The sequence below is a fragment of the Dipteris shenzhenensis genome, chromosome 33 (assembly GCF_047967505.1).
Source record: "Dipteris shenzhenensis isolate YYH24624 ecotype China chromosome 33, Dip_SZ_1.0, whole genome shotgun sequence".
In the NCBI taxonomy this organism is placed as follows: Eukaryota; Viridiplantae; Streptophyta; class Polypodiopsida; order Gleicheniales; family Dipteridaceae; genus Dipteris; species Dipteris shenzhenensis.
Window position 1 is genome coordinate 14,713,575 of NC_141628.1, and position 21,817 is coordinate 14,735,391.

Sequence of the window (21,817 nt, forward strand, 5' to 3'; positions counted from 1 at the left end):
TCATCACATGCATCTATATCTACCTTTTGAACAATAAGAATGGCACTTTTCTTCTTTTTCTTCTTTGACACTTGTGCTTGCTAGCTTTTCCCATTCCTTCTGTCGTTTTGGAGACAAAGGAAGTAATTGACCAAAGGTGATATGAGCTTCCTTTTCTTTAAGGTCAGACAACAAGTCATAGCTTCCAATTCGTTGTCCTAAAGGAAAGTCTGACTAGCTAATTCTCCTTCTAGATGCGTTCTTTTCCTTACTATGGTTCCTCTCCCTGATGTTCCTCATCTACTTCTTCCTTGCTTTCTTCTTCTTCTTTTGCTTTACCACGCCCCCGTTTAGCCATCAGTACCTCTCTTTCCTCATCCCCTGAAGAAGCTTCTAACAAGGATACTTGTTTTTCTCCTTCTAGATGCCTTCTTTTTCTTACTACGGTTCCTCTCCCTGATGTTCCTCATCTACTTCTTCCTTGCTTTCTTCTTCTTCTTTTGCTTTACCACACCCCCGTTTAGCCATCAGTATCTCTCTTTCCTCATCCCCTGAAGAAGCTTCTAACAAGGATACTTGTTTTTCTTCTTTCTTTCTCAATCTAGGACACTTGAGGCGATAGTAACCTTTTTCATTTTATTCATAGCAAGTGACCCCACTCTTATCTCGAGGCCTATCTTCACTCTTTGGTGCTCTAGATTGTCGTGCATTAACTAAATGCAATTTCAAATCAGCAAACTCTGCCATCAATTGGGAGATATTATGATCTAACTCAGAGGATTTTGGTACCTGAGGAGTGCCCATTACCTCCACCTTAGAAGTTGAAGCTGTCGAAGACACAAAAGAGGATTCGATCTTTAGAGAAGCTTCTTTCTTGGTCGCAATGCGAAGTGCCTCCATGTATGTTGTTGGATCTTTACTCATTACTTTTGAGGGAAGATGAGGCTCCAAAGCCATAACAAATTCGCTCATCTTTAAGTGCTCCATCCCTGATAGACTTTGAGGGCCGATGATGCAGATGCCACAGCTTGCAAAGCTGCCCTTTCATACTTTGTCCATAAAGTTTCATATCGGATTGCCAACACAGAGACCATCTCACCCTCTCCTTGATAGAACCGGTCCAACTGCAACATCAAAGCATTTGGTGACTCCACTACCCCAAATCTCTACTTCATTGCTGCCACCACTTGGTCCCAGTTCTCCTTGGTAGAGTTTGGCAAGGTCTCATACCAACTCAAGGCTACACCTTCAAGAAAATCAGGAAAAATCTTTGCCCCGATTTTTCATGGACCATCTAGAAATCCGGCATCCTCGAACAAAATCTCAAAGATAAGACTCCGAGTCTTCCCCTTGGGTCCCTCGAAACACTGGAATCTTCCCCATGATGAAACACAAAAAGGAAACACCAAGGTCCAAATAATATCCCAAACAAGATCCAAACAAGATCCAAACAAGATTCCATAGAGCCTTAGTAAACCACGACCAACTTATTATCCATAACCACTTGTTGAAAACCCTCCACAATGTGATCCTCAATAAAATCAGTGACCAACCAGCACCATGAAAACATTGTGTATACATGCATTCAAGAATCACCCTTCTCACAATTGGAAGTGCACATAACAGCTTCAAGATATTGTACTCTTCATCATTTGCATAGCAAAAGAAGTTGAAAGCATTGAGAATCACCACTCCACTATTATAGTCAAAAACTACCCAAAGACTCAACTCTTCTTATCACCAAGCTGCCAGTGCATGAAACAATCCCCAATTTATCATTGTGCCTGCTGCCATGTTGTCGATTCACCAACATATTCAACAGTGCAAACATAAAGGATATGATCATGGTGACTGTGCGAATAGCTTGAGCATCACCTTCACAATCTTCAAGTTCTCTTAAAAGGGTTGCAATCTCTTCTAACAGAGTTCTTCCAGGCATCTTCTTTATCTCATCAAAACACATGCCTATACTAGGCATCACATGCAATCAAGTACACCCAAGACCATTTAATAAGGTGGGATGAATCCAATACCAAACGTACCTGGCGTCTGCACCAAAAGATGTGACATGAAGTTGGGGGTAATAAACTTCACGCACCTCTTCACTTCCTACTGCTTTCGAACTGACTGACAAAGATATTTATCATTGAGAATGGGACATTAAAAGAGAAGCTTTTATGCCAAGATATCACACCATAATTTCCTCCCTCATATGAGAATGAAGATGGTAACATCCCAAGTGATGTTGTAATCAAGCATAGGGAGAAGGAAAGGATCAGCAGAGGCCATAATCTCAGCGAGCCAGTCTGCTTCAAAGAGAAGAGCGATACGTTGTTGAAAGAAGATCTTGCGACTCAACATGACATGAACTTATATATATCAAGGAGTTTGAAGGGGCTGATTGGGTCGGATGGGTAGATTCCGAGGAAATATTGCACCTCCTTCATAGACACCTTTACACTTAGCTCAAAACACTCTACAAACTGTCATTAGACACAGAGGCCTATAACTTTCAGTAGAGACATGATATCAGAGATTCAAACAGACAAAGAGATGTGCCTTAAGATGAGCTTCACGCTGATATAAGTTTCGTTGAAAACAGATAGACAGTTGACGAGATATGGACAGTTGACTGGAGGGGAGTAAAAACTTTCATGAAAATAGACTATCAGACACAGAGACTCATAACATTTTGCAGCAATATCTGATTCAAGATCTAAGCAATAGAGACATGCCCTTAAAGAGAGCTTTGCGCTGATATATGTTTCGTAAGAAATAGAGAAGCGGCGAAAGAGTTATGGACAGTTTACTAGACAGGAGTAAAAACTATCATGAAAACAGACTATCAAACACAGAGACTCATAACTTTTTGCAGTAGTATTTGATTCAAGATCTGATCACATAGCAACATGCGTCTTAAAGAGAGCTTCGCGTTGATATAAATTTAAAATCGGACTACCGAGCAAAAAGTTATGAGCAAAACACTAACAGGGGGTCAAACTATCATGAAAACTGCTCTCCACCCATGCTAATTTCGCCTGGGTAGGATGCTCCCTCAAGACTCCACCTTCATCAACGATCCACCCCTCATATATTTCGTCTAGAAGAGGGGAAGAAGTTTGCATGGTGGCTCGGGAAACCGATGGACCATGTGTGCACAGTGAGTGGTCGAATAGAAAGAACTTTTAAGGCTTTGGAAGAAAGAAAAGGGAAGAGACACTCAAGAGAGAGAGAACTTGAAGTGACCTTCATTACCAATAGAGTGAGAATCCACTCCAACACTACAAACACAAGGGAGAAGAAGAGGTTTCATACATACAAGAAGGAGCGGAAGCTCCAAGACTACTCATAGAGAGAGAATAACTAGAGAGAGATGGACTCAAGAGTCTACATAAGAGAATATCTACAAGAGGGAGAGAAGGCTCATGGAAGAGGCTTGAGGAGACTAGAGCTACAGCGACATGAGGCCTAATGGTGGAAGAGATTGATGAAAAAGGGAGAGGAGGGCTCCTTTTATAGAGATTTTTTTACCCTCCTTCACCCATTTACAATTGCTACCTGTAGATTCCTTTCCCCATCAATCACATAAGAACGTATGTCACCATCCATGTCCTTTTTGGCTACTCTTGCCATGTGTCCCATCACAAGATGCTCAAGACTCTTAAAATATTGAGAAAGTCAAGAGTCTCCCCACATGGAGCCCATAGGGATCCTCTCTTTTCCACATGTCCACATCCTCCTTATTCCACATAAGAATTCTAGAAGGATTCCTCTTGACTTCACACTCCTCCGCATGCCTTCCACACGCTTGGCATGTGGCCTCTCTTATATTATTGGAACACATGGACACGAGCCCACCTCTTTATATGACTCACTCTTCCTATTTTCTAAAAACCCCATAATATCCCATACATAAATAACTCTCACCCCATACCAAGGTATTTATAATTCATACCTATGGTATTTACAATGATCCATTCCACTCATCCTCTCAATCCCATACAATATCTTAGAAAATAAAAATAAGTGAGAGCTGCTAGGCTATCACTTGATAGTCAAACTCTTATCAAAGATAGAGAAAAACAATAGCAATGCCAAATTAAAAATATCAATTTTTCGCATCAAGTGCAATGAGCGGCTAAATAGAAAGAACTTTTAAGGCTTTGAAAGAAAGAAAAGGGAAGAGAGGCTCAAGAGAGGGAATACAAAGTGATCTTATTTGTAAATAGAGTAAGGCTCCACTCCAATGCAACTCAAAATACTACAAGCACAAGGGAGAAGAAGAGGTTTCATACATACAAGAGGGAGCGGAAGCTCCAAGACTACTCATAGAGAGAGAATGAACTAGAGAGAGATGGACTCAAGAGTCTACATAAGAGAATATCTACAAGAGGGAGGAAAGGCTCATAGAAGAGGCTTAAGGAGACTAGAGCTACAGCAACATGAGTCCTAATGGTGGAAGAGATGATGAACAAGGGAGAGGAGGGCTCCTTTTATAGAGATTTTATCACCCTCCTTCACCCATTTACAATTGTTGCCTGTAGATTCTTTTCCCCATCAATCACATAAGCTTGTATGTCACCATCCATGTCCTTTTTGGCTACTCTTGCCACGTGTCCCATCAAAAGATGCTCAAGACTCTTCAAATATTAAGAAAGTCAAGAGTCTCCCCACATGGAGCCCATAGGCACGCTCTCTTTTCCATATGTCCACATCCTGCTTATTCCACATGGGAATTCTAGAAGGATTCCTCTTGACTCCACACTCCTCCACATGCCTTCCACATGTTTGGCATGTGGCCTCTCTTATATTATTGGAACACATGGGCATGAGCCCACCTCTTTATATGAATCACTCTTCCTATTTTCTAAAAACCCCATAATATCCCATACACAAATAACTCTCACCCCATACCAAGGTATTTATAAATCATACCTATGGTATTTACAATGATCCATTCCACTCATCCTCTCAATCCCATACAATATCTTAGAAAATAGAAACAAGTGAGCAGCTAGGCTATCACTTGATACTCAAACTCTTTGCCAAATAAAAAATATCAAAATTTGGCATCACATCTTTTCCGCCCCAGCAGATCCTCTTTAGTGATAGAGAGGGTCTACTGGCCCTCAAGGTAGTCGAGCATAGAAGAATTTAAGGCAATACTCAATTGTGCATCCGGGTATCACCATGCCATCAACATCCTCGAGCTGATAGGTTCCATTCATGAACTTTAGAAGATGACCTACTAGAGGCACTTTGTTTCAAATTGATGTTGTTCCCAAATGGTGTGCATACATCATTGGATATTTAATGGTAGGAAGACCACTCGTCGAACTAAGACGAGTGGAGGTGAAGTAATCCTTTCTAACAGCTACCCCCTATCAACTAATTGCAAGCTAGATATACAAGATGGGCAATGATTATAGTCCCTAAGAAGATGTGTTATATCTCATGAAATCATGCCAATCATAAGATAATTCCATGAAAGCATAGTGGGAGGACACTATGTAGGGGAAGCAATGGCAAGAAAAATCCTCTTAGTAGGATACTAGTGGCCAACCCTTTGGAATGATGCTTACAGCTATATAAAAAGAAGTGGTGCCAAAGAACAATTAATCCCCAACACATGCTTCAATACCTTGACAATAGTTGTTGCATAAAAACCATTTAAAAAATGGGGGATAGATTTTGTGGGACCCATACATCTAGTTGCAAAGTAAACATACATCCATTGATTTTGTGGAACCCATACATCTAGTTGCAAAGTAAACATAGGCATGCTACATCATTGTGGCCATGGACTACTTCACCAAGTGGGATGAAGCTAAGTAGTAAGAAAATGAGATCCCAGAAGGACAATAAAGTTCTTGTATGAAAATGTGAGTACATGGTTTGAATGCCCCATTGAAATTGTGTCAGATAGAGGCACACATTTTGTCAATAGGTGATCAAGGAAATTTTGTCTAGCGTTATGGTTATCCATAGAAAAAGCATATTCTACTATCCCTAAGGAAACGGGCAAGCTGAGTCCACCACCAACAAAATATTATGTACCATCCTCACCAAATAGTAAGAGCCAAGAGATTTGACTAGGAAAAAAAGTTTAATACAGTATTATGGGCATATCGTACCACCCTTAAGGTTAGTATAGGATTTACACCTTTTCAATGGGTGTATACTCTTGAAGCGGTGGTCCCATTGGAATTTCTATTACCAAGCCTACACATAGCAGTATAAGAACTCGTGAGACATCATGCATCCCTCAAAGAAAGACTCGATCAATTGGAGAAGCATACATAAATAAGGTTAGTAACCATGCCATGATGGTAGAAAAATGAAGAAGGCATGATTTGATAGAAATAACATAATCAATAGAGAAGATTTGGGAGCCCCAAATCTTTCCTAGCTAGCATTACATTGTATCATGAGCACTCACTTGCATATGTACATTTTTGCACTTATAGGCAGATCCAATCAATTTCAACCTAGGGCTCAGAGGTGATGACTGAGTCTTAGCTGCCCTATGAACTCCCTATCAAACTAAGGATGTAGGAGGAATTCCGACCTCACTAGTCATGCATAGAACACTCACTTTTTGAGCACCACGAAGAAGTTGCAGAAATAAAAGCCCCAAGAGAAACTTGCTTTTGTCCACACTCATAGCACCCTCATCATAGAAAGAGTAAATGCATCAGCCAGTCACAAGAGAAACATGCATTGTTGGCACATGGCACAAGGCATTGTTAGAAATGGACTTAATCCATGTGTGCAAAAGCAAAGCTGAAGGCATCTTGATAGGATGGGAAAAGGCCTACATCACCATCGGCAAAGTGACACCATACCAAACGGTCTAAGACTCAACATTGGCAACCCTCCCCAAACCATCGATCAAAAGAAGGAGAAGCTCTAGAAACCACCAACCCATAGGTTAACCCCTAAATGACCTTGGATGGTGTTCTAGACAGTGACAGTGATGAGGAGATTAATCCCACATGCCAAGAAGAGATACCACAAGCCTTGGAGAACCTAGAGTTAAGAGAATGAGAGGTAGAGCCATCGACCATGCAAAATAATGATCAAGATCACTGTGATGTACAAGCTAGCAACAAGGAGCCAACACAAGATAAGACAATACAGCTTATATAGCCAAGAGTCTCCATGTTCAACATGTTAGCTGACGCATGCAACTTCTTATAGTACAAGGGACTAGGAAAGCTTTTAAAGAATTACCAACACCTCCTAAAAAGGAAAAAAATAAATCATTCAATTCATAATGTCATATCAAAGTAGAGAGTTAGAGAAGGATAAGTATTGCACAGTGATGGATACTCAAAAGCCTATACACATCTACATTAGAAGATCAATAATTCAGGAAGCTTTCTCATTTTAAGATTCACAGAAGAATATCCAATGAACATTTGAATGCAAGACTCTTAGAAATTCAAGATTGGTTCCCACCTGGCACAAAGTCACAAGGTGGAGAATACACCATGATATGATTCTAGACTCAATATGCCAAGAAGAAGCGAGGAAGAAGCCAAGTTTGTGGCTAAAACTTTCAATCATATGGGAATGAGAAAATAGTTTGTGTTTGTAAACATTCTTACACTCCTTAGTAGGGAAAAAGTACAAAATTGGTCTCAAAACATATCCTTACTACTAACAAAATATGTATCCACCACCCATAGCAGGAAGAGCTAAATAGGCCATCTACTAGCCATTATCATTGGATTTCAAATATAACAAGAGGAAGCCTCTACACATTGCCTACACCTCAACACTTGGTAAGTATAAGAAAAATGCACAAAGCTACAAAATCAAAAGACAGTAGTTTCCAAATTGGAAATTCAGCTACTAATCAAGCTAATGATAATCAAGGAGTCAAGATCTATTGCTACAAGGAACCACTGCATTGTACTAAGATCTTGTTGCATTCCTTTAGCAAAGGATTATCTTGAAGGACGAGCTCGATTTTAGTGGAGACACTTGCAGCTCAAGATGCTCCATGTAGTATCTGATCACGATTGGAATAGCCCAGTAGGCTCAAAGAATCTCCACACTCATGCCAACAAATGGATGAGATGATAGAGATGTATACTATTTTTGAGCTCATGCAAACCTCATACAATGCTTATATATGAATGCGTGATGGGAAGTCCTCCACTTTGGGTAGTAGTCAAACGCTTACCCCTTCTGCAACAAGCACCATCAACCTCCTTGGGGTATAATTCCACGTCAAATCCAACCTTGAAGTTGACAATGCTTTCAAAAATGGACAAAGCAATGTCTAAAGAATGTGGGGTCTACCTTAAGTCTAATCTTCCCTATCTCACCACTCTCTTTTTTGATCTTTTCACATCCCTCTCTACCTCTAGTAACATACTCTACACCTTTCTTGAGATCCATGCTAAGTGACATCCCTTACCATGACTCGTCGCTCATGCATCTCAACACTTCCTACTAATCCAGGAGTCTCAATACTACCATCTAGAAACACAAAATTTTTCCACCACTTGAAAATCCTTCCCTAGAGGAAAGTCACTAAATCCATTTGCCCTCTTCCTCCACTTCCCACCTATCTCCCTCCTTCTCCCTTATCTTCCTCCACTTCCCACCTACCTCCCTTCTTCTTCCTTCTCTAATTCGGTACTTGCTTCCACCTCATGTCTCTCCCTTATAAAATCTTCCTCTCAGCCAAGACCATATAGTCCTCAGACACCCATTGATTTTCCAATGAAAGGCACAGTCAATGATTCCAACCATGAGCTTCACACTTTGGATAATCCAAATCGACCACCCACATGAGATTGGATAAGGATACACATAGGATTCCAATGCTTGGTAATCCCATAGCAAAATTTTGGAGGCAATACCAAAACATGTAGTCAAGAGGAGGATGGGAGGTCTCAGGGATTTCCATGTACATTCGCCAAGCGTAAATCACTGTAGACATCGGTGAAAAATTGAAGCCATAATCTGCATGGCAAAGACAAAATTTTCTCAGAGAAAAATACCTCCTTGAGTATTTACAAGCACCATATTCCTTTTGAATGCATCCCACGTTTGATGCGGTACACCATCGCTATAGGTGGGATGCCAATAGACATGATCGAGACAAAGAAGATGCTCCTCACAAGTGGACCCTAATCAATAAAGACTCCAAGGTGAAATGGACATCACTCATTAGAGCTTTGGACAAACATGCATCATAGATGCGAGGTAGCCATGAAAAGATGCTCAAGGAAAGTGCTAAATATAGTGAAGCTGTAGTAGTAATCCTAGAGATGTTCCTCACCATTAATGACCATCCACCCATGCCCAGTTTCAATTTGAATGAACAGATAAATGGTCAAACACTGGTTTGAATGAGACATATCTCTTAAAGGGCCGTATGTGTGTTTGTTTAAAGAAATGATTCTTAAAAACTGAGCACATAATCTATGGTGTTTGAGGAAAACACAAGCTCGATCCATCTACTGCCATCTTAACCATACTCATTGAGTAAAATTAACCACATCAAAACATTTCATGCACACTCAACCATAACCTGAGGATGGGTAATCAAATCTGTCTGATGGAGTTGTTATCCCTATGGCAAAAAGGGCTAGAAGCACAGTTTAGAGCAATGAAGATGAGATCATTGTGTGTGTATAGTAGCAACAAATTTTTGCTTGTAACATCTTGGTATGATGAATCTAAAAAGCTGAGGATAGTCAAAAGTCTCTCTAAAAAAGATTCGATCATACTTTTAAAATCAGGATCTAGAGAGAGAAAGACTAAAACTAGAGAGAGAGAGAGAGAGAGAGAGAGAGAGAGAGAGAGAGAGAGAGAGAGAGAGAGAGAGAGAGAGAGAGATTAAAACCCTACAATTTTTGAGCTCCCTACAAAAAGTGTAGAGATTCCAAGAGGTTTGAACTCCAAAAAATGTAGAGACTCTTATCCAAGAGGTCTCTTAAAAAAGAGGCCCCACCCTTGAGGCTCCTACAAAAGGTATAAAGATTCTTACCTAAGAGGTCTCCTACAAAAGAGGTGCCACTAAGAAGTCTCCTACAAATTGTGTAGAGACCTACATGTATAAATCTCTCTCAATAGAATGATTCTCCCATTCTTCGGGGTTCAATGTTCAAGTTTGCTTATGTGTTCATGTGATTGATCTCCATTGCATCCATGCTCCCACACACTATCGTGTTCAAGCATTGCCTTACCCTTGCACTCCTTACCCTTGCACTCTCTCCTCTCATCTCCTCCTCCTCCTCCTCCTCCTCCCTCTACCTCCTCCTCCCCCCTCCTCTTCCTTCCTCTTCCTCCTCCCTTCTCCTCCTTCCCCCCTTCTCTTCCTCCCTTCATTGCCTCCTTCCTCCCTTGATCCTCCTTCTCAACCCTTTACCCCTTGAAGTCATAAGGAGACTAGCTCTCTGCTCCTCAACCTTGGACTCCTCCTAGACCTTACAATCATCTCTAAACCCTAGAAATTCTAGTTGTCTCTCTCAATGCTATCCCCCTTCTAAACCCCACAACACCCTTCTAAACTCTTTAGTTCTCATGGAGGTGAGAGCCTCCATTCTCACCAAGTGCACATGAGAGCTGCTTTCCATGCTTTAGCCTACACCTCTCTTTGGAATACGACTTGCGGAGTTATGCTACAATTGTGAACACCTATTCTACAACAAGAAATGACATGACTGTAGGTCACCAACACCATCAAAACCTAGACTTAGGATGGACAGTGACAACACAGATAAGCAAGAGAAAGTGGTTGAGAACGTGGAGGACAAGCCATCTACATCCAAGCCCAACATAGCCACAGGGGAGACAGAAAAATCTGAAGTGTCAAGGGTTGAGTTGGAGAAAGAAGAGAATGTCAGGGCCAATCCTGATTCATCAACTAAGCGACCTACTTTTATTGCCCCCACGAGCTTAGGGGAAGCTACCATGAAGGTCTGACAAATTGCAAATGAGGTAGCTATGGAGGTACAAGGCAACCCTGATAGTTCTAACAAGCCTAGTTCAGATATAGCAATCATGGTAGCTCCCATGGGCTTAGGGATAGTGGTTTCTTAAGTTGATTATACATCCACTAAGCTCGGGTCAGCAATAGCAAGTTTGCCTCAAGGTGGAAGTGTACCAATAGTAGGGATCTCAAGTGTACCCACCAGTGACCCGAAGCAGCAAGAATCTGGTAAGGGAAAGGAAGTACAATTTTTCAATGAAAAGGAGGAAGTAGAGATCAACAACCCTCTTGATGGTTCCCAAGACTTTCTCCTAAGCCATTGAATGCCACGACCCACAAACTTTGTTTGCTAAAAGAGGGTGTTAAGCCTCTGGTTTATTCTGGAGATCTCTCAAGCCTATAGGTGGTGGCTACCAATTGGTAGTAGTTATGAGAGTCTATGATGGAGGCTATTCAGATGGTTCATCAAGTAGACCAAGACTGGGTACCTCCACAAGCCCTCTTTTTCGAGCATCAGAAACATACTTAGCATGTTTGAGAGCTGAAGGGATGGTACCACAAATAGGTAGAGTGCATCTTTGAGTGGTAGAAAAATACTGATGAGAAATCCACTCAGATGCCCCATAAAAAACTTTGAGCTGACCATAGCCAGGTGCTACACTAGTACAATGAAGCAATAGGTGCACTTAAGGTGGCATAAGACACAATTGCTTCACAAATGTTGCTAATGGTTCATCAAGAAGAATATATTGCTGCATTATGAGGATCCGAGGAGGAGAATGCCACTCTAAAGCAAAAGATTGCTACATTGCACCACCAGATTCAGACACTAGTATAGACCCTTGACCATCCAATGGAGCACCATGGAGTCCCTCCAAGGAGACAAGAGCCAAATGATGAAGGTGGTGAAACATGTTTAGGCGGCCATAATCGGACCACAATTGTGAATCTACAGTCTAAGTGGAAACTGTAGGAGGCAGTGGCAATGTGGCCACCATTGTGCTAGTTACAGCTAGTGAGTTCAATCAAGGGACCTGGGAATGTTGGAGGGCTGACATGGCAGTGGAAGACCAATCAATGGCTTAGATGCTTCTTCTACTGGATCTTGAGCCCCAGGTGGGAGAGGCATCATATCTTATTAGAGCGAACACGTAGACATCTCTCCCTTGATTCATGGAGTAGCAATTAGTACCTACCATAGATTTCACCTATAGGGAGGAGTCACATTTTGAGGAGGTGGGACCATATGTAGAGTATACCCTAGTGCTTCTAGAGTGAGTTTGAGTTTTGATAGGAATAACTCCTCCCAGGGCTTATTCTTCATAAAGGAAGAGTGGCTGGATATGCCAACTCAAAATATATGGTTCTAGTCATCATTTGGGATACAAACTATGAGTCAATCAAGGAGGTCTTGCATTATGAATGGGCAACTACTGCCTTTGACAAGATGAACTTTGGCACTTGCATATAAGTAGTAGGATGCTTTTGCAGCTCAATGGGGAGAAATTGTTCATGATCTTGTCAATAATAACTGGCCCCTGAGCATATCCCAGTTATTGTCCTATTTTGCTCAAGTTTTGCACCTTGTTGAATAGCTACTCGACAATGCCTTAACAAAGGTAGAAATGTTTTTTTGCACATTAAGCAGTCGTGCCCATTCAAGAAATGGATCAGGCCAAGTGACAGGGTTAACTGCCAATATAACACAATGTTTGAGAATCGAGCTTGGATGCACGCTAATCTTGGTGAGCATGCTAGAATTTGGATTGATGCATGGGAGCATGCCCCGACAGTCTCACAAGTAGATATTATAGTAATCTATCCATGGCCTCCAAAATCTCCAATCTACTAAACAAAAATCAATTAGCAAATCCCTAGCATTTCCCCATGGCTTACTCCACCTTGATAGTCACCTCCATGGGATCCCCCTTAACAATAGGTTGAAGGGCAAGCCATCCTGGCATGCATAGTAGAGTTGATTCATTAAAAGAGACTTCCACCATGATGTTCATAGTTCCTACTCTAAGAAGAAGATCCCCTTTGCTTGAGCCACACACAAAACATCGAGTCCTCCAAGGAAATGACAATGATGCTCATCTAGCCACTACAGATGCACTATCAAGGGTACTCTATCCTTTAAATAATATCTAGAACAAGTTGACCAAGATGAGCAAGAGACAAGCAATGAGAACGTAGCTCAAAGAATAGTCGAGGTTGAGTGGATCCTTGGTTAAAAGATAACTTGGGCGTGGTGAAATCGAACCCAGAACTCAGAATATTGAGTTAAGGTGGTAGGTCATGAGGAAGCAAACAAAGACCTAGGCAGTGCTAATGAGGACGAGCTTCAAAGACTCAAAGCAAAGGATAGAATCCACTAGAGACCAGAATGCGATCCACCAAATTAGCTAGACTAGCACCTTAGGTAGTCGACAAGATTTTCTTTAGATAGAGGATTCAACTAATGGAGATAGAAGGTGGAAGTTGGTGTATGAGTTTAAAAATAGAGTGTTGTGTGCTAGTGAGTCTAGGCTCATATAACTTCTAAGCTAGCTGAGGCATAGGGAGAGTGATCCCAAGTGAGTAATTGAGTGAAATTGTTGTGATTAATCGAATCGAGAATAGGGGAAAGGACCGTCAACATGCATATTTTGATGAGGACTTTATGTTTTCAATTTGTAAATTGCCTCCTACTTGAATCTCATTACATTACTTGTGTAGCACTTCTTCCAGCTCTGATTGTTCCCTTATTGTACTTCCAGCACCTGTGCCTCCCATAATTATAGCTTTTCAAACAAAAAGACCAAAAGCATAGACACATATCAATCCAATCTCTCTAGATACAACTGAAACCTTACACAAACATAAAGTGGGCATAAAGTGTGGTACATGCACGCTGCACTAGGATTTAGATCCAATAAAAAAGGCAAAAATATCTTCTTGGAAATCTCATTACCTCACTCTCATCCCATAATACACATTGTATTCATTGACTTGTAGTTGTGGTAAACCCTTATCCCAATATGCTATATATTGGAGTAGTCAACCACTATTGCAACCATCCTCACCCTCATACTCTCATGGCTCAATTTTGGTCCACGTTACCCCAACACACTAGGTACAGGAGTTATGAACTACAATCGTGTCAAATGAAGAGCACTTGTGTCTTTCATAAGTCTTTTGTAAGCAAGAAATTGGCGGGGAAACAAGAAATATTATTGTCAATAAAAGCCATAATCCCATTGATGAAAGCCTATATTGGACATAATAATATTGTTACTAGTAGTAATAGTTGATCAACACTTTGATATAGATAATATTACTACCAATTGTGCCCCTATTATTGTTGATAATATGAAACTTATAGGTGGTATAGTTTGTCCGGTTTATGGGTTGTTTTTTTTGTTTAACAAGTTCATAACATTATTCTTATGCTATTTGGGATTGAAAATGATGAGTGTGATTGACGTGTTAATGCAAATGTGAAAAAGTTAGTGAGACCCTTGAAGAAAAACAAATTGTCTCCCAACATCTTGCAAATGCAAGACCTTTAACAATCTTTGCTTGCTTTGAAACTTTTTCTAGTTGTTAAAGAAAGTGAATTGCCTCCCAAACTCTTGTGTACACAACACCTTTCAAAAAAGTTTATCTCTAAGATAATAATGAAAATATTTAATACTCTTCTCCATATTTTGGTTTTCAAATTTGTAAGAAATGGCAATGGCCAAAGCTATCATGATTGAGAAATTTATTGATCACGGCTAGTACATTCTTGAACAAAATGCAAAGTGTTTTTTGGTGACCTCCACAAGAAATTCCAAGATCAAATTTTAGTAGCAAGCCAGTGAGATGTTGGCACAAACATGGAGATAGGGCACACAAAAAATGGTTTGATGATAGAATGGGGATATAGCTATGTAGAAATATCAATGGTGATCACTTATAGTTTTAGTTACTAACCAAGGTTCAATCATAACAAGTATTTGTTGAAGAAATTGCAAGATTTTTGAAGTATATGTGGGATGGATTACCAAGGATTAAGAATAATGTTGTATACACCTAGAGAACCTCAAGATGCTACCTTCTAAGCTCATTTTAAGGCTCCACAAAGGAGTAAAAATCCATTATCATCAACCACATAAGTTAGAGAAAAGAAAAGGAAACATTTTGAGATAGTTAGTGGTTGATAGCCACACTTATTCCTAGAAAAGGAGCCAAAATACCTCCATCTCCATGAGTAGACCAAAGTGTAACTCAATTAAGGGAAGTTGAGGAGTTGGATAGTGAATAGGATGTACATGAAGAAGTTGAGGAGCTGGATAGTGACCAGGATGTACATGAAGAAGTTGAAGGTCCAATTTCAAATTCTCTTCTACAATGGTCCAAGGTTTCTATAAACATGATAGATATACACCCCCTTGAAGATGAGGGGTACATTTGGGAAATGGACTAGTTTTCTATATCAACAAAACATAGATTAATCAAGCCTCTTTGTTCACAAATCAAAGGAGATGGATGAACATTTTGTTGAGAGGCTCATAAGGATGCAAGGACAATGAAATTTTCCATTAACAACCAACATCACTTTACATCCCATACTGCTTAGGAGATCTCAAAGCGATGATCCTCTATTATGCGATGCTTGCTTTTGAAAGCATGCAAACTTTTTCCAAAATTTTGAAGTCTTCAAATTGAGTGCTAGGCTTGTAAAGTAGCAATGTATGAGTCTAGATACATGGATGATAGGCAAAGAAGTACATGAGCTCTCAAGCTAGATTCCTAGAAATATGCATGTTCGAGCCCATTGATGGATAATACTTCTTTGAAGCATGCAGCAGTCGGGGAATCACAAAAGAGAACTTGCCATATGATGAAAACTTAGAAAGGCTTGCAAGGGTCATCAATTTTATTTATCTATTTCACGAGGATGAATCAAAGTATATTTTAGGACATAAAAGGTTGGACAATCTACCATACAAAATGAAAAAAAAGTCAAATCTTTCGAAAGTTAAGGGAGTTGTGGGTCTAGTGCATGAATCCACAAAGGACAAAGGGAAAGAGATCTACAATGGAATCTCTATCAAAGAATGAAGTACATTTTTTAGTTCCTTGTAGGGTGTGGTGAATGATGTCCTACCAACCCATTAGGATTTTAATAAAGCCATTGTAGAGGTAGGGACCCCACTTGCATTGTGTTTCATGAGGATTCTATATTTTAGTGTATCATGGATGTATGGATAGCATATTTCAATGTATCATGGATGTATGGATAGCATCTGAATAAGTAAAGATACCCTACATGGTAGCATTATAGCATATGGAAGAAAGAGGCAAATAATCATAAGGAAAAATTCTATCATTTGGTGGGGATTTATTGCGGATAAGATTGTAAACAACATATGTTACAAAATCTTAAATGGTGAATACATATTTGCAAAGAAGGATGAACATAGTCACATTACTTGGGCTAATGAAAGTAGTCAAAGTTGCTTATTTAATGGAATTACTCAATTTACTAAATTTAGATGAGGAGTTAGCTAGTAAGACATGTGATTTTGATAAGAAAAAGGCATGTGCCATTAGTCAAATGGTTGTTAAGACTTGGGTTATTGGGGGGCTATTAGGTCATAGGAAAGTGATGTGACATGAAAAAAGGATGTTAGAGCCAGATGAGTAGTAGGAGAGGATGAAGATGTTGAGACGGAAGAGAATGAACTAAAGAGTGTTGATTCTAGAGAGTGTTCATTTTGTGTCTTCTCCTTATGGTGGCTACTCCTCTCCTCTCCATCCTTGCATCCACCCATGTAGCACCTACCATGCACTCATTCTTCTTGTGGCAGTGGCTACTACTCTCCTCTTCATCCTTGCCTCCCAACATGTAATTCTCCTAATGGGTCCTAAATATTTCACAATTGAACAATATCATAAAAGACCAACTGTAGTCACTAAACATGAATGTGTCCTTCCCAAGGGCTAATTTTGAGGGTCATGGGCTAAGAAAAAATGAAAAAACGAATGGGATTTTAACAGGTTTGTTGAGACACTTGTGAAAACCATTAAAGTATTTGATGGCCCAAAAAATATAAATTTTTCAAAATGACTACAAGGATAATGAGCATGGCCAAAGTATTAGAATATATATTAAATATGCGAGCTTTTAGAAAAAAGAATTCTATGTACAAATTAAGGTAAACATTAAGCTTTATCAAATGAAGAATTTTACTTTGACATTATTTATGTCTTCTTCATGTTGACATTATTATTTCTGTCTAATTGGAGTATGGTAAGAACATGTACAACAAAATAACCATCAGCCGTATTAATATTGCTAAAGATTTATCTAAAAGATCTGTCAAGGGTTCTTTTAAAGGTGTTGATATGATATGGATAAATATGACAACTTTCATAGATGTTGATATAGTATGGGTAAAATAGAGTCTACAAACTTTACATCAAATCTTTCCCAAACTAGCAACATATGAGTATTAATAATTGTATTCTGAAAACAAGAGAAAGAGGGATTCAATTTTAGTGGGGTAATGGAAAGACTTATCACGTTGTTATCTATATTCCTTTTGTATTATGCAAGTCTAAAAACTTTACACACCAGAGGTGTACTACCCCTACTAGTGAAATAGTAAACAATTATATTGTATGAAAAGAGAAAGAGGGAAAGCAAGCTTAGTGGTATTATGAAAAGGCTTATTCTTATGTATCACACAATCCAAATATTCTATGATTATTACTTTCCCAAGGTACATATAGTTTACAGATTCTCCACTCATGTATGTGAGCTTTGTTGAATGGATTGTGGTTCTTAGTTATTGTGGTTCGCATCATTCTGGCAAGCAAATCTAGTACCAAACATCCATGATTCATATATAAAGGTCTTAAGGATCCTAGAATGTAACTGTTCTTCAATATGCATTAACAATTCATAAGGATCCATCATCCTAGAATGTAAATATTCTTCAATGTGTATGTAGTTTGGTGAGAATAGGGCAACATTGTGCCTAGTACTGTGCATACCCATAGAGGACAAAACGCAAGTGTTCTTTCATATCTTTTCAAGATGAAGCGAGGGACAAGCAGTTATGGAATGACCACCATGCCTTTTTGTCTCAGTGGATTTTTAGTAATGGACAAAGAGTTAAAAAGTTAGGAGATGACAAACACAACCTCCCGCCTCCTTAATGGGCGGCAAGTAATAGAGAATTGTATTAAAGGTAATGAGTTACAAGACTTGTTACAATCAAGCTATAGAAAAGGCTCAACCACTAGGCATGGAAATAAAAATGAGCCCTCCTAGTAGAGGGAAGCCAAGAAAAAACTATTAGGAATAAGAGGGGATTGAGGCTTCAAGAAAGCGAGAGGAGACTGATAGGTCACCTAGAGAAGTGCCTTAGAGATGGTGTCTTTTGAAGTGATTAAGTGCATTACAAGGGGACATAATGTATTAACATGCAATAGGAATGCATTTTAGATACATAGCTCCTTTAGGCTCGAGTAGTGAAAGTATGAGGAAATTATAAATTGTTGCATGATTGAAAATAATCATGGGGCATTGAGAGGTACTAAATTATAAATTATAAATTGTTGCATGATTGAAAATAATCACGGGGCATTGAGAGGTACTAACAAGGGCGACAAGAGGGGGCTTATGTGATTCGGTGCTATAAAATCATGGATTATTATTTTGCCACATTTTCCTCCGAAGGTGATAACCAAGAGAGAACCTAAGTTAGCCGAAAAAAGGCATGTAGGTTGTTGGCAAGTTTTTTAGAATTGTCTCCTTAGAGGGAGTCCTATAGAGGGAGTGAAATAATTCTGCTAACTTAGGCAAAAGGTTACGTCAAGCTAAATTAAACCATTAGCTATAAATATGACTAGGAGGACTCTATATGTATAAGGTATGTTACACTTTGTCAATATACTAGGAGGCAGGGGCCATGCGCACTTGTGCATCCTTGTTTATTGTTTAAAAAAAATCAAAGGCCTCTTTAAGAAATATGCGTTCTGAAGTCTCTTTGCAAATATTTCATCTGTTCCTAGCAATGACCAACCAACACAACTTGCAATTTTTCTCAAAAACCATCTCATTGCCATAATGGCTGCTACCCAAAAATATGGCCACATGGTGAGTGTGGAGGAAGGATAAATGCATTCATGTCCAAGTGGAGCCATATTCCAAGTTAATTTCCTACTACATGGGAGCAAAAGGGTGATCTTAAGACTCAAACCAAATTGATGCAAGCTTGGGTGTAGCCATATTCCCTTGGGATGTGCTAAAAGCTCCCAAATTGCAAGGAGATGTGGGCCTGCTAGACATCATGCTCAAGAATATGTCTCTAATCTTTAAGTGGATGCCTAAACTCTTTTTGTAGAACCTGCAATGGGTGTCAATAGCAAAGTATTTCATAGAAAGGGGCCCTAGGAGAGGAGTTGGAACTTGGCGAGGCCTCTCTTGGTACGATAAACTCATCTCAAACTTCCCCCTTTGCATCATAGGTTCAGATGTGATGGTAGGTTTGGTTTCGGCTTGGAAGGAGGGCATCAAAATACTTGAGCGGAAAGGGTGGGAGGGGCAAAAGAGTGAAATCTATATGGTGGAGTGTGGCCTTCAGAAGACAAGGTGAGGCATTTGTTGTTCAAGACATTCAACGTGCTAGAAGCTCGTGCAAAAAGGGATTGATGACCTCAAATGACATTTGGGATGCCAACTGCGCAGAATGGAAGCCGGTAGGTTGGCAGATCAAGAGTCGAGTACAATTTGAATGTAGGGGGGGTAGACTTGATCAGGGCAGCTCTTCACAGGATCTCGTAATTGTGTTTTGGCACAGGATGGGATGGCAAATCAGTGGGCATTGGGAAGGCTCCGTTTGTGGAATATCTCAACTAAAGCTACGTATTGTCGAGACTGGTTGCAGGTACCTCAGCGACACTCGACCTCAATAAAAAATGGTCAATGCGTAGAGGAGCGGAATGGTGGAAGAAGAGGCTCCATCAAACTTGGAAGAGATACTGCATCAACAAAGCCAATTTCTTTCTATGGAAAGTGCTTCATCAATGGATCCTAGTTAGGGCGAGATTAACCAAACACATTGCAATCAATCCAGTGTGTTCCTTGTGCAACCACGCGACAGAGGGTGTTTGCCATTTGTTGTGGAATTGTGTGATCACTTGGGAGTCGTGGAGGAGAGTGGAGAGTGCGATCACAAGTGGGTCACAAGCGCGGGTCTGATGCACAAATTCTATTTGGGCTCCAGATGGAGGATGCTGCTCACAGCTGACACGGCAGCGCTACCATCCACCTTGGCAGCATGCTGGCCGTATATCTAGGTGACTGTTATGCTCGTCGTATGGGAGATCTGCAATAAGGTGGTGTTCTTGAATCATATTGTGTACGGGGCAAGGGAGCCTGCCGTCATTAGACTAGTCAAAGTGAATTTGAGAGACTTAGGGTGGATTTTGAAGGAAAAGGATGAGGTAGTGGGTGCTACTTTGTTGGAAGTAAGTATCTAATTGATAGTGGGAGGGAAAGGGTAACTTGCTTATAGCGTAGGCCAATTTTTGTAAGGTCTTTCTTCAGGGCTAACCACCGTGCGTAATATATCCGACAAATTTTGGTTAAAAAAAAAAAAAACCAAGATTGATGCAACATTTTGCACAGAGATTCCACATCCACATAGCTTAATCTCTTGAGCTGAAAGGGTGATCTTAAGACTTAAACCATATCTCTTGAGCAGGCAAAGCAAATGCAGCTTTTATGCACACATTCTACCCTTGAGCCAGACTGCAGGCCCAAAACAAATGTTGAGGTAGCAACATCCTGCCCACATGTTCCACATGCAATGACCGCCGTGAGGCATTGTGCCATAGAGAACATGTTACATCCAATTCTTCCTCCACGTACCTCTTGAAGTTTCAGGCGTGATTGGCGAACCTTGGGGGTCTCTGTTATACTCGTACAATTCACCGACGAACTTATGCGACTTTTGCTTTTTGAAACCGCGCCACCTCTGAGAAAGCAATGCAAACTGGCGAGTGGTACCAATTCTGAGAGTTTACGGGCTAAGCTGCGGAGCTTTGCAGCGCGCACAGGACAAAGCCCTTTGGGAACGGGGCTCTTCAGCTGACAATCACTTCTCCGAGAGCTCTGATCCTGCAACCGCCCTGGCTACGGGGTGGATAGTACTGTGTACACCATCGCAGCGCTCGTTGATTGCAAGCCCAATTTGTCACGGAGCCCTTAAGAAATCTGTCATTTCTCAGAGCGAGGGAATCCAGCTTGTACTCTTGTACCTGTGTCCATCAGGCAGTTTCTTTACAATGAATTGACCAAGAGAGTTACACTCTTGCTCAACACCCTTTTGTTTAAATTTGCTTTGAAGAATCTAAATTTGAGACGGGGTAAAAAAGAGGAAAATGATTGGGAGAATCGTTCAATCTATCAGGAACACGACTACTATCAAATGTATGCCATTGGGAAAACTTTCCCAAATATAGAGTTGCACGTATTAGGGTTAGTGCACACGGTAAAAGAAATGCACGAATGCACAATTGGTGCTGTAGGTGATTTGGTTCGCACGCTTTTGTTAAACAAATAGCTTTAGGCATTTAATAGGTGCGTGCGTACTTTCATTCAGCTAAGCTGGACACCTTTCATTGGCTAGCCCATCAAACTTTGGACCTCTGTAGGAGCATTGAAGACTTTCATCGTACTCTGACCACCAGATGGAAGCTTGCCATTGGCTGGAGCAAAAATGTGGCATTGGTGCTCAAAATGGCAAAGCGGAGGTGCCAAATCTGAAACTAGTGGCGCTTCAAGGGTTCCTAGACTATCGTGCCGGTCTCAAAAATTGGCCACCAATGTCGCATAGTGGGCTT